The following is a 16580-nucleotide window of genomic DNA, read 5'->3' as shown; positions in this document are numbered from 1 at the left end:
GGGGCTTCCTGGACTGGTGGCAATGCACTACGGCCTATACTTGCCATTACAGCATTTACGACCCTCCTACCCTCAAGGGAAGAGTGGGAACGGGACGAAGTAAGACAGGGCGAGTCCATCCATGTATACACAAATGGCTCAAAGCTCGATGCCAGGGTGGGTGTAGGTGTATATTCCGAGCATCTGGGGATCTCCCTCAGTTTTCGGCTTCCCGACTACTGTAGTCTTTCAGGCTGAACTGATGGCAATAATGTACCGTGACACTGGTACAGTGTGATGCGATACCTGGAGATGATATTTTCACTGATAGCCAGGCGGTGATAAAATCGCTCACAAACCAGTCTACAACCTCCAAAGTAGCCATGAAATGCCGCGCATCTCTTAACGAGATGGCTAGGTCATTTCACCTAAAAGTAACAAGGGTTCCTGGCCATTGTGACATTGAGGGGAACTGCAGAGCCGATGAGCTAGCGAAAATCGGTACCAAATTGAGTGATGAGTACATAGACAATGACATAGGGACACCCTTACAAACATGTAAGCTACTCATCCTTGAAAAAATTGTAAGGAAAGCAAACGAAAGATGACGTAATGAAGCCACCTGCATATCGGCCGTCAACTGTGACCTCAATGCTAAATGCACGGAACTTCTACTAAGAAGAGATAAATACAGCCTTAACACACTGATTTCAGTTATTACGGGGAACTGCCAATCGGTAGGCACGCCCAGAGAATGACTTCTGCAGAGGCTATCTAGATGAGGGCGAGGAAGAGACGATCCCACACCTTCTTTGTCACTGTCCTGTCCTATGCAGACGTAGACTCGCCATTTTGGGTGGGCAATCCTTTAATTAATTAAAAGATCTCAGCTCTGTCGAAATTAAGGATCTTGCAAAATTTTTGAAACGTACACATTGGTTTTAGGAGGAATAAGGGTTAGTTCCTCACGCGATATCACAATAAGCCATGATCCTGAGTGTGTCCCACAGTGGACAACCGCTTCAACCTAACCTAAGCCAAGAAATCTTAACATATAAAACGTTGGCGTGGTTCTCTATTCTACGGGTTCTCTATGGATCTCTATTATATTTATGTCAGATCTAAATGAGGTAGGGAGTAAAGCAGGTACTAAATTTGGGGGAGTTTAATATTTAAATCGCTATCAATTTACACGCATTTACTCAAGAGTGGGTAGAGGTGCGGCGGCCCTTTTTCACAATTTGACTTTCGTCGTATTTATTTTTGTGGGTTCATTATTTATTGTAATTTGTGTAAATTTAAGTAATTTTTCTTCATTTATAAAAGAGATATCACGTTTTCTCTTTTTAAAAATTACCGTATGTGGCAGTTGGGTGTGGTTAGTGACCGATTTCGCCCACTTTCAATACCGAACAACAAAAACAATTGTGTGTTCTATTCAAATATATTAAGGGCTCCCGGTGGTCTAGAGGTCGAAAATTTAGGATACTTTCAGGATTTTTTTACAATAAAAAAAATGATAAACTATGTTCAAATTTTTTAGGCTTTTTATTTAACTTCTTGTACTTACAAAAATTAAAAAAAAAAAGTTTACAAAAAAATTTTTTCGTTTATCGTATTTCATGTTTTTTTTTATTTGACAAAACATTTTTTTTTTGTAATTTTAATAGTTTAAAAAATGGCGCTGAAGTTGACCCTCCCGAAAAATTTGAACTTCACGGTATTGTCCATTGTGGCTCTTCTATTTATCTGAAGCACGAAAATCAAAGAAATTAGTAATCAGTTTAAGGGGGGGGGGGGGGGGGGGGGGGGGGTAGGGTCACAAAATCGAAATTTTTTTTCTTCACTCATCTTATAGTAAATCATTTCAAGAATGTTGTGTCAAAATTTTAAGTGGAGTAGAATTCTCAAAGTTATAGCCTTTGTAGGCACTCTACCTCGAATGCGGAGCATCGATAATTTTTCAGAGTCATTTTTTCAAACGCGTTTTTCCCGAAACGACTTCTTAAAAGTCGGTGCCAATCACAACTCCGAAACTATTCAACCGATTCTTTTCAAATTTGGCACACGTTTTCTAAATCAAAAATACCTCCTCCCCCCCACACTGTTTTTTTTATTTTTTTTTTTTAAGGTTGTTTTTCACTTACAAATATGGCGAAATTTTTCGCCAAAAATGCTCGTTTTACGTTTTTTTGCCACCAAAACTACAAAAATGAAAAAAAAAAATTTTATTAATGGGGGGGGGGAGCATTACGTCGTACTTTAACTGAAAAATTTGACTTTTTTAGTTTCAGATGATTCTACGACGAATGCCGATTGGCACCGCAGAGCACCTCTCGAAAAACATATCTCCAAAAAAACTCTGTCATGGGCTTATTTGTCAATATTTTATTATTAATATTTTTTAAAAACTTATTGAAAAGATGTACAATAACATGCAACTGATTTTATTAAAGTATCTTAAGCCATATTTCTGTAAAAAATTCAAAAAAAAAGTGTTTTTTTTTAGCGCTAAACCCTACCACCCCCTTAACTGTAGTTATGTCCCGTACTACAGGGTATGCGCAGTTGCTCCATCTTGTTGAAACCACAAATTAGGATACTGCTCCGTCATTGGCCGCAAAAAGTTTTCAATCAATATTCTGTAAGAAGCTCCTGAAATCGATTTCGGCGTTTCATCTTCATTTTCGAAGAAATATGGACCGATAACTCTAGTGGCCATAACACCGCACCAAACAGTACATTTAGATGGGTGCAACTGATGGTGGTGTGTTGCCTTTGGATTTTCAGAGCCCCTCAATCTACAGTTTTGTTTGTTGACATAACCATTTAAATGGAAATGCGCTTCATCTGACATCAAAACATTATTGAAAAAATCAATTTGTATGGCTAATTATGTAAGAATACAAAAACTCGATAATTTTAACGCGTTGTGTTGTACTGTAGGGTTCCATAATAAATTTCCAACAATTCAATTATAACCTAAAAAAAGAGAAAAATAAATATTTCAAAAAATAAAAACAGTTATTTGTGCTTAACATTAGTAGGTCATATTTGACCCACCCTGTAGAATAAAAACAGTGACAAAATGGCGCGGTTTTGAATTTGACACTCTAAAAATCTGTTTTTTCCGTTTTTTAATAAAAAAATACGAAATAATTGAAATAATAATATGATTCTAGCACGGGCGATAGCCATTGATGTTGTGAACAACATATTGACATTTCAGACGATTCGGTTGAATAGTTGTTTTTGTTTTTTTTTTTACAACACCAGCCCGGAAAAATTAGTTTTGAGATAATTGAGTTTAAAGCTTTGAGAGTGGAACAATGCAACCATTGCTGCCGCCGCATAACGAATCTGACTCTACCTGCCAAAACCGCTGCAGAATCGAAAATATCCTTAAAAAAATTTGACTGTATACTCTTTAAGGGGTTAGGGGTAGTCAGAATTTTCAAAAAATTTATTTTTTTTTTTGCATTTTCTTAAAGTATAATGTTTTAAAAATATTGTGTAAAAATTTGAAGTGAATCCGACAAATACTTTTCAAGTTATTCAACATTTAACAAAGGGCGCTCGGCCGCTCCGGAGCCGATAGCAAAACTTTAAATGCGTTTTTCTCAAAACTATGTTTTTCAAACTGGTGAACACTGTAACTTAAAAACCGCTACGTAGATTTCAATAAAATTTATACAGCTTTTGAAAAACATAAAAAACTTGTGCCTGATCGAAGGATTTTTTTTTTTTCAAAAATTTCGATTTTTTTTTTAACAATTAACTGTTGGTTTTTTGCTCTAAAATCTGGAAAAAATTTTCTGAGGCCACCATTTTGTTCATTTTGAAAAAGAAAAAAAGCTTCGATCAGGCACAAGATTATCTATTAATAAAACTAATTTTTCTTGTCCGATTGGTTTTAGATGAATCTGCAAGGACTTGTGATGTTCACCGCAAGGGACTTCTGGAGAAACGGGCTTCACACAAACAGCGATAACTTTTGCAATTATTAATTTTTTTTTTTGAAATTTTGGTGAAGTCAAGTTAAAACATGATGTTTTTATGCTATGTTTTTATTTTTGTTAAATAAATTAATTAAGTAGCAAAAAAAAAATCGTGAAAATCATCATTTTTTCGGGCCTCTGACTACCCCAAACCCCTTAAGGCCTATACTTTTGAAATATCAAAAACAGAAAAAATCGATTTCTTGAAAATTTTAATTTTTAATTAATTTTTTAATTAATTAATTTTTTTTTTAATAATTAATTAATTTTTGCTTGAATTATCGTGCGACAGACAAGACTAAATCCACTGCTCTCGTCTATTTCTATGTCGATTATTTTATGCTATTACATACTTACGTACTTACATACAACCATTAGGTGAACAACACCGTGTATCCGCTTACTAATGTCCAGGTAGAGTCTTCGATGCATCTGCAAACAATCGCAACATCGAGTACCCATTCCAGCGCTTCGTTTCGAATTTTGCATCGACTTGCTGTACGTATGAGGATCCCATTATGAAGCTTGCAGGAATTACTGAACAAAGTTTCAACTATTAACACTAAAACTAAGAAAAAAACTGTTTCAAAAATTAAAAAAATATTTAATTATTTCCAAAAAAAAAATTTTTAGTTAATTAAAAAAATGTTTTGTTACAAAAAAAATGTTAAGCTTTTGTTACATTTTAATTAATCAAAAAGATTTTTTTTTTTTATTTTTTGGTAAATTTTTTTTTAATTAAAAAAAAATTAAAAAAAAGGTGAACTTCATTGATGAATCTTAAGAGATCCGGAAGAGGAAGGGTATGAACGTTATCCATACTCAGTATATCACAACCCAATATCCTAAGTCTGTTTCTGGAAAACGCCGGACAGCTACAGGGAAAATGCTCTGCAGTGTCGTCATCCTCAAGACAGGATAAGCATATCGGGCTGTCGACGACCCCTATGGCAGCCATATGCTGATCACAGACGTTGTGCCCTGTGATTACACCCACCAGTACTCTTAGGTCCTTTCTGTTGAGTTTTAGGAGAAAGGTCGCTGTTTTCCTGTTTGGTTCTTTCACAAAGCACTTGGCTACTCTGCACGAGTTCAACCCCGACCAACATCCTCTATGGGTAGACCTCATGAAGTCGTCAATCCATAGTTGAAGCGATACAGAATTGACACCCAGAAAGGGTTCAGGGCCTAGTGGCATACTTGCAGAGCATTCATTAGCCAGTTTATCCGTTAACTCGTTCCCTGTAACACCACAATGTACAGGCACGCAAATAAGACTAACTTTGTTGTGTTTTGCAACACTGTTGAGTTTTGTCTTACATTCACCGACTAACGTCGAATAACAGCGTGGGTTAGTAAGGGCTTTCGGTGCAGCTTAACTATCACTACAAATTCCAATACTGCTACCCCGTTACTTTTTCTCAATTAACCAGTATGCCACGTTCAAGATGACACTGACTTCGCTAAAGAATACCGTGCCCATCTGTCCTGTGGCATAGGAGTAGTTAGTGTCTTCGCCTAAGTACCATCCAGATCCGTTACCATCACTGATTTTGGATCCGTCGGTGTAGAAAGTGTGCTGATATCCCGTTAATAGGTTCTCTGGACTTAACCATTGATCTCTATCTGGGATCAAAACGTCATACTCCCTACCGAAGCCAACGACAGGCACCCGATTGTCCACCGGCATCGAGAGCAGTGTGCACCGCTCTGACAACTGGTGGTATATCTGACAGTGGCCAGTGCTTTCTTCATTTCTTCAGACTCCGTGTAACTTGAGCCTGTACGCCGCCTTCATCGCTTCCTTTCGAATTTGAAGATCTAGAGGTTGCAAGTTCAGAATGGCATTAAGGGCAACACCAGATGTCGTACTCATAGCACCTGTGATACCCAAGCACACACTTCTCTACAGTCTGTTTAAGGGTTTTACTCTGGAATTAACCATTGTGGCTTTCCACCATACTACAGATGCGTATGTAATAATGGGTCTAATCAGGGTGACGTACAACCAGTGTACTATTGCCGGTCTTAAACACCATGTCATTCCAAAGGTTCTCTTACACAGCCAGAAGACTTTAAGTGTCCGAGAAACCTTCTGTTCGACGTCCCTCTTCCAGGTAAGCTTACTATCTAGTATTATTCTTAAATATAATATTTAACCTCAGAAGGCAGTTGCAGTGTTACCCCTTTCAATGTGGGTAGTAACAGTCCTTTCGTGTCCTAGCACTAAGGTACTTTTTATAGGATTCACCAAAAGACCATGCAATTCGCACCGATACTCAATCCTATTTAGAGCTACCAGCATTTTATTACGCGTATAGCTTCAAGTGATCGCCCTGAGATTAATACGCACACATCGTCCGCGTAGGCAACTGGTGGAATGATGTACCTACGGACTTGAAAGGTAGTTGCCATGCAGCAAACCGGGTGATGGTCTTAGGTTTATTATTGGCGGGAGTATTTAATTCTTGAGCTCTTTTTGTTAAGGAATTGAGTGTTCATTGAATTGTGTTTTCGTTTAGAAGTTATTATTTTGTGTGTTGGTTTGGAAAGTCTAGGCTGGTCATTAGCGATTAGATTTTTTCATGGTTTTGTTGTGGCAAACTCTCTCGTTTCTGTTAACCCTTTCGGTCCGAACGGGACTTATATGTCCCGGCAATGTTTGAAGATACCTACAATTTTGATGGGACAAAAGACTTTTATTTCACCCATTGCAACTATTAAACATATAAAATAATTTGTATTTCCGTTAGCGGCTTTCCGTACCGAAAGGGTTAACGGTGGTATGGCGTTGATTCAATAGGGAAAACATATAACTGCGGGTATATTACTTCGAGCCGATAGAAGAGATTCATCGTAAATCTCTGCGTGAACTGAAGGTCGTTGAGTAAATGAAGTTTTCCCAACACTTTTGGGAATTTGAAATTTGAATTTGAAAAAAAAAATTGTATGGAAGTATTTTGAAGCAAACGTTATAGATTTTGAAGCTTAAACAAGGTTGACAAAATTTTTAAAAACACCAAAGATACCTTCCAATTTTATCATAGTGTAAGTGGCACATCAAAGAGTAAAGGGGTATCTGAAATGAGTAGGATTTTACAGCTTGAGCCCACGGAACCGCAAATAACTCGATGTATACCAATGAGTTCAATACTTTATTCAATAATTTTTTGTTGTTTTTGCTTTCTTTATTATCAACTGAAATTTATTTTATGCACATCACGCGCCAACACGCACAACTCATACCCAAACAGCCTCAAAGTCCGTAAAAGGTTTTGAAACGTAAATGGCAACAGCAACAGCAAACAAGCAACAACAGGTCTTCCGCCTATAGCTGAGTTTTCAAGTTTTCAACTGGCCTTATGTATGCCAATCGGGGTGTCAGTCGAAAGTGCCAGCACACACGCACACACACAAAAGCGTGCGGCCTACGCGCATACTCAGACTTGGCTTGCGGCCATACTGAGCGCCATATTTGAGCCGAAACGAATATCGACAACGATCACAGCAAATGTTTGCGGCTGAAAAGTAATACGGCTGCTTGAAAGTTGCAGTACTTTTGCAAGCTGTAGTGACAATATTTTACTGCAGCCGCACTTACGCGGACTCGCTGGCTCAGAGGGGGTCAGCACACAGTTTGAGAGATTTTATGGCTGTAAATTAGTAATAACATAGGTTTATTCTAATTAAGTATTTTATTAAAAAAAATTGTATGTAATAAAAAAAATTGTATTTAATAAAAAAAAAATTTTTTTAATTTAAAAACAAAAATAAATTTTATAAAAAAAAATTTTTGAAAAAAATTAAAAAAAAATTTTAAAAAAGTATGTGTTTAATAAAAAAAATTTATGAAAAAATTTCAAAAAAAATCGCCTATATTTTGTGCAAGTCCGCATCTATGAGAGCATATGTACACGCATACATATTTACATTCATATATAGGTTTTAGTCTAATTAAGTATTTTATTACATTTAAAAAAAATTGAAAAAATAAAATTTTATAAAAAAAATTTTTTGAAAAAAATTAAAAAAAATAAAATTTTAAAAAAGTATGTATTTAATAACAAAATTAAAAAAAAATTTATAAAAAAATTAAAAAAAAGCCCTATATTTTGAGCAAATCCGCATCTATGAGAACATACATATATACACACCCACACACATACATATGTACATGCATACATAGGTTTATTCTAGTTAAGTATTTTATTATATTAAAAAAAAATTGAAAAAAATAAAATTTAATAAAAAAATTTTTTTGAAGAAATTAAAAAAATAAAATTTTAAAACAGTATGTACTATATTTAATACAAAAATTAAAACAAAAAATGTATGAAAAAAATTAAAAAAAAAATCGCTCATATTTTGTGCAAATCCGCTTCTATGAGAACATACATATGTACACACCCACACACATACATACATGCATACATAGGTTTATTCTAATTAAGTATTTTATTATATTAAAAAAAAAATTTAAAAAACAATAAAATTTTATAAACAAATTTTTTTGAAAAAATTAAAAAAATTTAATTTTAAAAAAGTATGTATTTAATAAAAAATTAAAAAAAACATTTATGACAAAAATTTCAAAAAAAAATCGCCCATATTTTGTGCAAATCCGCATCTATAGAACTTAAGTATACATCCATAACACACATGCATACACACATACCCACATTCATATGTCGCAATAAAATCAACATTAGGATAGGTCAATGCCCAACCAATGTATCGTTGTTGCTGGTGCATGTGCCAACGCCACATGTGGCCATACAGATTATGCGCTAAAAATTACAGCTCAGCATCTGTTGTATGATACTAAAATTGCAAATTATCGTTATTTGTGTTCTATGCGCGCACATGTGCTTACGCATTTTTTATGTAGTCTTGCCTGCACATGGTGCAACGCGTGCAACACTACGCATGCGCAGCGTGAAATTAACATGGAAAACACATTTGCAACAAACGCATTGAATGCGGCTGAGGACATTCTTGTGGTTTCGTACTTGCCTCCCCACATACAGCCACACTTATTTGTTAATACATAAATACGCATAAACGTGCATATATGCAACATAAGTAATGAGTATAACCGTGACTATAATAAAATCTAAAATCACAACTCATAGATGCGATCCAGCAGACAGGGCTTGCGAATGCCCTAAAAGTTCAATGGCTTCCTCCGTACATATGGAAATGTGCAATGAGGAATCGTTTGCTTGACGAGATGCAAATACGCATACGAGGTGGAGATATTAAGTAACGGGACTGATGTGAAATATTTTTATTTAATTTTAATTTACACTCTTTATGCCCTTTATGGTGTTTTTTAACTCCATGAGTACTGTCGATATCGATAACTAAAGGGTTTTCCAATAAGAGGTGTTATTCCCGTAAAAGATCAATGGTTTCGTTGCTTGTGTGGCACGTAGCGCCGTCTTGTTGAAAATTAACGTTGCCCAGATCAATACCATCCAATTCCGGCCATAAAAACTCGTTAATCATCTCTCGATAGCGCAATCTATTCACCGTAACTGTTGCTCCAGCTTCATTGTCGAAAAAGTAAGGTCCAATGACTCTGCCAGACCATTAATCGCACCAAACAGTCACACGTTGAGGATAGAGAGGCTTTTCAACAATAGCTCTTAGATTTTCTGAGCCCCAGATCCGACAATTTTGCTTGTTGACGAAGCCACCTAGGTGGAAATGGCCCTCATCACTCGAGATGATTTTTCTATGGAATCCCAGATCATTTCCAAGCATTTCAACGACCCAATCAGCAAACACGACGTTGTTGATGAACGGCCGGCTTGTTCTTGCGTTAACTGAGCTTTACAAGCCTTAAGACCCAAATCTTTATGCAAAATACGGTGTAATGACGTTTGTGGAATTCTTAATTCCAAAGAACGACGAGGAATGGACAAACCTGGGCTACAACAGCAATATTTTCGGCTGTTCTTGAGCGACGTGCACGGGTTTTATTCTTCCATTTTTATAGTGAATTTTAATAATTTCAAAGCGTTGCTTAAGCGTGTATCCTTCCATTTTCATTAATGGCGTAGTTTCTGCTTGTCAAATATCAAAAAATGGCATCTTCAAAAGTGGCATCTACCGAAATAGCGGGCTTTTCAAAATAACACCTGTTATTGGAAAACCCTATATGATTTGACAGGCAAGAATGGCAAACTGTGTTGGCATTTCTGTTCGGTAAGAAGAAGAGCTGACAAATCGTGTGCATCAGCTCCTGTACAGAATATGGTTGGATGAAAGCATGCCAAGCGACTGGAACTTGGGTGTGCTTTGTCCAATATATAAGAAGGGTAGTTCTCATCCGAGGCTTTGTTCATATTTTCATTGTGGCCCAAGCACATTTTCCAAGCCGAGCGCACAACCACCCTCCTTGGTTTCCTTCGTCTTCTCACATTAGCTCGCACTCAACCATAGGATAGTTGGGCTAATCCCGGAAGTTGTGAGCTGCTTGGACCGCATGCAGAAGAATCGTCCTGACCACTCCCAAGTGAATGGCAATCACTTGAGTGGGCTTCTACATATGGAACCATCCTCAGCCTTGAAATCCAACGAAGAATCTCTCTTGCCAACAAATGCTACTTTGGACTAAGTAGGCAATTGAGTAGTAAATACCCCTCTCGACGAACGAAACTAACACTCTACCAGGTTCTCATCATACCCGTCCTAACGTATGGTGCAGAAGCGTGGACGATGACAACATCCGATGAGGCGTCCCTTAGAGTGTTTGAGGGAAAGATTCTGTGAAAGATTTTTGGATCTTTGGACGTTGGTGACGGTGAGTATCGCAGACGTTGGGACAATGAGCTGTATGAACTTTACGACATAACGGCTACGTTGGCTGGATCATGTCGTCCGAATGGATACAAACGCCCCAGCTCTGAAAGTATTCAATGCCGTGCCGGCTCGTGCTAGAATAGGAAGGGGAAAGCCTCCTCTACGTTGGAAAGACCAGATGGAGAAGGACTTGGCATCATTTGGTATTTCCAACTTGCGGTGGTTAACACGACAAAGAAATAACTGCCGCGCTTTGTTAAACTCAGCCAAAATCTCGTAAGCGGTTATCGCGCCAATCAAGAAGAGGAAGGAGATCCTTCAATCTGCCCAAACCACCGCGGGATAAGCCTGGTTAACATCGCATGTAAGGTTCTGTCGAGCGTATTGCGTGAGATAACGAAGCCCATCGTCAACAAACTGATTAGGCCTTATCAGTGCGGCTTTATCTCTGAGTTCGGTATCCCCGCAAAACTAATACGGCTATGTAAGATGACGTTGAGTGCTACCGCAAGGTCCGTCAGAACTGGAAGTAAGCTCTCTGAGCCGTTCGACACCAAACGGGGTTTCAGATAAGGTGATTCTCTATCCTGTGACTTTTTCAACTTCTTACGGGGAAAAATCTTTCGCGCTGCAGAGCTAAAGCGCACTGGTACTCTCTTCTACAAGAGTACTATGCTGCTAGCTTATGCCGATGACATCGACATTATCGGTGAAACCAATCGCGCTATATGCTCGGCATACTCCAGCTAATGGAGAGAGGCGAGCGATATGGGTCTTGTGGGGAATGAGGAAAACAAAATGCCAGCTGTCCACACACAAGGAGTCCTAGTGTCTTGGATAATATATCTATTTTGACCACCATCAATTTGGAGTTGTGAACGACCTTATCTAACTTGGGACCAGCATCAACTACAAAAATTACGTCAGCCTAAAAATCTACCGAAGAATAACTCTTGCTAGCAGGTGTTACTTTGGTCTCAGTAAGAAGTAGAGCTTTCTCTCTCGAAGAACCTGACACTAACACTATACAAAACACTCATCTTTCCCGTCCTGCTATATGGCGCAAAAGCATGGACGATGTCGAAGCAGATGCGAGCCTTTGAGAAAAAAATCTCCGTAAGGTACAAAGATCTTCTCCACGTTGGTGAGAAATATCGTGTACTGAGCAACAGCGTGCTGTATGAACTATATAGGGACATGGACACAGTTAAGCGTATACATTGGGTACGCTGACTTGGCCATGTCACCTGTATGGGTACGAAACGGTACCCTACAAACGAAAAGAAGCAAAAGGAAGACCACATCTTCGTTGGATGGGCCAAGTGCTGCGTCATCATCGGGGCTTATTTCTTTTGAAATGAGGAAAGAGTTACCGTTACGATGAATGGCGAGCGCTGTTGAGTCATGCTGACCTAATTTTTGTTTTCAGAAATTAATCTGCTAAACATCGACGACAATTGGTTCCAACGAGGCGACGCAACTTGTCATACAGCGCGCCTAACAATCGATTTATTTCAATATTTAGGCCTCCATTAACGCCATACGGCCAGATTTATGTAGTCTAAAATTGGACTGGTCAAATGGACATTACTTTGAATTTTCACTTTTCCAGCTTTCTGTGAAGTAAGGCTCTTCCAGTGCGTGGTTTGGCTCATAAGTATAAAACCACGATTACTAACCTGTCGCTCTTCTTTCCAAATATGTTTATAAATAGATGCACATGCAACTGGCGCTTAAACCCTTTGTTGGGTGTATGGCCGAGCTCCTAATCCAATTTGTGGTGTGCATCTCGATGTTGTTCTACAAATGGAACGGCCTACAATTGTATGCTCCCCGAGCGGCAAATGGTTTGCTACGATGGATTTTTGAGAGTGTATTTTTCATGAGGGGCGACCGCTACTAGAAAAAACTTTTTCTATAATTTGAGGTTTCAGGCCCACAGTATGCGGCCACAATTCTGCACTCTTGTGTCCAAAGGGAGAGGGACTTTATGAGTGGGTATAAGCGGGCATGTGAATAGGTGGTTAGTATCGTACAGGATACCTTCACATACCGGACATATATTGGGTATGTCGAGGTCGATTCTGGAAAGGCAGAAATTTATTTAACCAGCTGCAACACCCTAAACGTAAGTGTGCCAGATTAATGCGCAATCAAATTAAAGGAGGTTAGCCTCTAGCGGCAATCTCTCAAGGGACATGGTACCATTTTCGGGCAGTTAACACCGTATTTCTCCGTACTTCGAACAGATCTCTCTATCCGCAAATTGCAGTTTGAGGGTCGTGCTAGGGCAATATTTCCAAATAGGCAGGATTGGATCGAGGGGAAAATCTACACTGAAGCTTGCACCTCTGTCTTCACTGACGGTTCCAAGAAGAAATCGGGAGTCGGAGAAGGGGTTTTCTCTAAATCAGCCAATTTATCTATCTCCACTTTGGTCAACCTGTTTAATTCAGTTTTAAGAGATGGGGACCTGATTGTCTGCTCATCTTTTTCTGATATGAGTTAACGTACCTGCTTTCCTGCTCATACATAAACGTGAGCATAATTTTATAATATTTAAATAATTATTTTTACACTTGTTTAATGTTTTGTTTTTATTATTAAAGTACATTAAAATATTATATTTTGACTTCTACGTTCAAAGTCAATTCAAAGTAAAACAATCGTTTGTGCTGTGACATCTCAAATTGTCAGGTTTGCACAAACATCCGAATTTGCTTATTGATGCTCATTTTATAAATGCTTAAGGAATACAATACAACATAAAAAGCGCAATAACTTGTGACTTAACTTATATGCTACACGAATGACGCCAATAGGCAACAGTTAAATATTTTTTAAAAACAATTGGAAGTGTTTTTTTTTTTTTTTTTTTTTTTTTTTTTTTTTTTTGTAAAGCTTGTAATTGGAAGTAAAGTAATTCATTTATTAAAATTTAGATTGTTAAGTAATTTTTAAGTTATTTTAAGGGGGGGTAAGGGATAAAAATCGATTTTTTTTTGCATGTTATTGTAGTAAAACATTTCAAAAATACCGTGTTAAAATTTTAAGTCAATCCGAGCAAAACTTTTTAAGTTATAGAGCATAAAGCCGAGCCGCCTCAAACATCTGCCGAGACGTAGCAGTTGCGCGCGTAGTCCGTTACAAACGCGGTTTTCTCGAACCTTTTTTTTTTAAGTGCGTAGTCATTGGCATTTGAAAACTACTCAACCGATCCTTTTGAAATTTTGCACACATATTTTACATATAAAAAACCTCCTCCCAACGTTTTTGTTCGCCATTTTTTTTATATTAAGGTAGTTTTACACCTACAAAATGGCGGCATTTTTTCGTCAAAAATCACTTTTTACTTCAAACGACTACCAAATGGCTGAAAATGAAAATAAATCGTCAAAATAAACGTGGGGGGGGGGGGGGGAGTTTAACTCATACTTTAACTAAATTATTCGATTTTTTTGATTTCAGATGATTCTACGCTGAGATATGCTGACTACTGCAAAATGTATTTTTGAAAAGACGTCTACGTAAATGTGCTCTCATTCGCTCATTTTGCAATATTTTTACATGAAAATTTTATCAAATATTCTTGAAATGTTACTTTATAATATGCAACAACTTGACTTGAACCGTTTCGCTACAATAAATTCATGAAAAAAGTTTTTTTTTTAGCGTTTATCCCTTAACCCCCCCCTTAATAACGATTCGTGCACGAGAACAAAAACTGTACGTTTTAAAATATCTAAAACGATAACGAGTGCGCCATAACCTCAATATGACATTACAAATCAAGTTTCATTCTCATCAAGAGTACCGTATTTCGGCGCACATTAAGTTAAATATTATATTGTCCACTAGTTTTCATTATTTGCACAAAATAATCACTAAGCTTAACTTAAACAGCACAAAGTAGAGAATGCAGCAGGTCTCGCCTTCTGAAATATTTATTTACTTCATATATCCCTCCGTTGAAGGCCGAGTCTGGGCTTTTTTATCCTTTTGAGGATCTTTTTGAAAAGGTTATATCCGTAAATCGATAGGAAATTAAATTTTAGGAAGCTACCTGGCGGCTCAAGTCATTAGCTGTAATAGAAATATGTTAAATGCACGTCCAAAGTCGAAAAAGCCAGTCTAACCAGAAAAGTGCGACCCGAGTGCCCAACGGAGAGGTATACCCTATGATCAAAAAGTACCGGATTTACTGTTTTCTTCGATTGTCAAGGCGTAGTGCACCATGCGTAACTTCCATCGGGCCAGACAGTCAATAAAGAATATTATTTACCCGCTTTGAAGTGTTTTAGAGATGCTGTACGTCGCAAACGGCTGGAAATGTGGGCCAACAATTCTGAGATTTTGCATGGTGATAACGCGCCATCGCACCGAGCCCAAATTGTGCTGGATTATTTGACCAAACACGAAGTAAATACCATCGTGCAAGCACCGTATTCACCTAATATGGCCCCGTGCGACTTCTTTTTCCCCCTTTCAAGAGTAAGCTACTACTTCCACGAAGCAGATTTCAGAAGGAGCTGAAGGCCATCCTTTCGTCGGGCTACCAGAGATGAATGGAGGACTGGGTTAAACGTTGGCACATGAGTTTTGCTTCAGACGCGTCATATTTTGAAGGACATAAAATAAATTTGCCTGAAATTTAACTCGGTTTTGTTTCATTAAAACATGCCCGGTACTGTCTGATCATTCGGTATATGTATCTTAAGGCCCCAAGTTGAAGCAAAGCGCCACAAAAGGGTCTTCTGAAAACCACCACTTTATTTTTGGCTAATTTGGCAATTGGGTGACGTCAATAAAGGAAATGAACAAACCTTTGCGTGTAATCGTTCCCACCAAAGTCGGTGCTACGTTGCCGGAACGACCCGGATTTATATCCGGTCAAGGACTGTCACTTCAGCAGCATTCCCCGTATGTAAGTATGGGGAATGTTTATGCTGCTACAACAACAACAACAACCTTTGCGTGCAAATATAGGCAGGTGCAGATGTTCGTCTGCACGATTTATTCTACATTCTTGGATTTGCACTTTCTTTGGATGGATTTTCACTCTCGCTTATTCTCTCTCTTATTTTTGTTTATTTATTTTCTGCACCGACATCTTTTAATCTATTATTTTTGCTTAAACAGAAATAATTTTCGCTCCTTTTATGGAATGAAAATATTTTCGAAAGACTGGAAAAGCCTGTGCGAGCTTGGAGAACGGCGGCAGTATTACTTTTTAAGAACTTTCATCACATTCTGAGTGAAAATTCCGGCAGCATGGTGCGCGCGCTAGCAAAGCAAAAGTAGTTCAAAAATTTTCAGTGCGTGAAAATGGAAGGCTTTCGCCCAAGTCAAGTTTGTCAAAATGCTTTTTCAATGTTCAAGCTAGTTTATTTATGGTTTATATCGAAAAACTAAGCTGGACTAGAGCCAAGTTGATGGTTGGTCAGCTATTAACTGGACTTTGAACATGATTTTGAATTGAAAAATTCGATTCTTTGGTGCAAAGTATTTGATAATACGAAAATTAATTATCCAAATCTTGCACCTACAGGGACCAGCGTCAAAGGTGAACGTTTCGAAACATGGCTGCCAACTGTAAGCTAATTTTCACAGCCTTTCTCTATTATCTCTAGTTACGAAATACGTCAATATTTCGACATGAGGGTGTGTTCGAACTGTAATAATTGCGTCAACGTGACTTTCTTGGAGATAAAAGCTCATTCTGGTCCATAATTACAGCAACAATGCTAACGTCACATGTTCAGTCAGTAAAACGTCGGCAATCTGATGCTCATCACT

Source organism: Anastrepha obliqua, chromosome 1 (genome assembly GCF_027943255.1).
Source record: "Anastrepha obliqua isolate idAnaObli1 chromosome 1, idAnaObli1_1.0, whole genome shotgun sequence".
NCBI lineage: Eukaryota > Metazoa > Arthropoda > Insecta > Diptera > Tephritidae > Anastrepha > Anastrepha obliqua.
Note: the sequence above shows the minus strand (reverse complement) of the source record.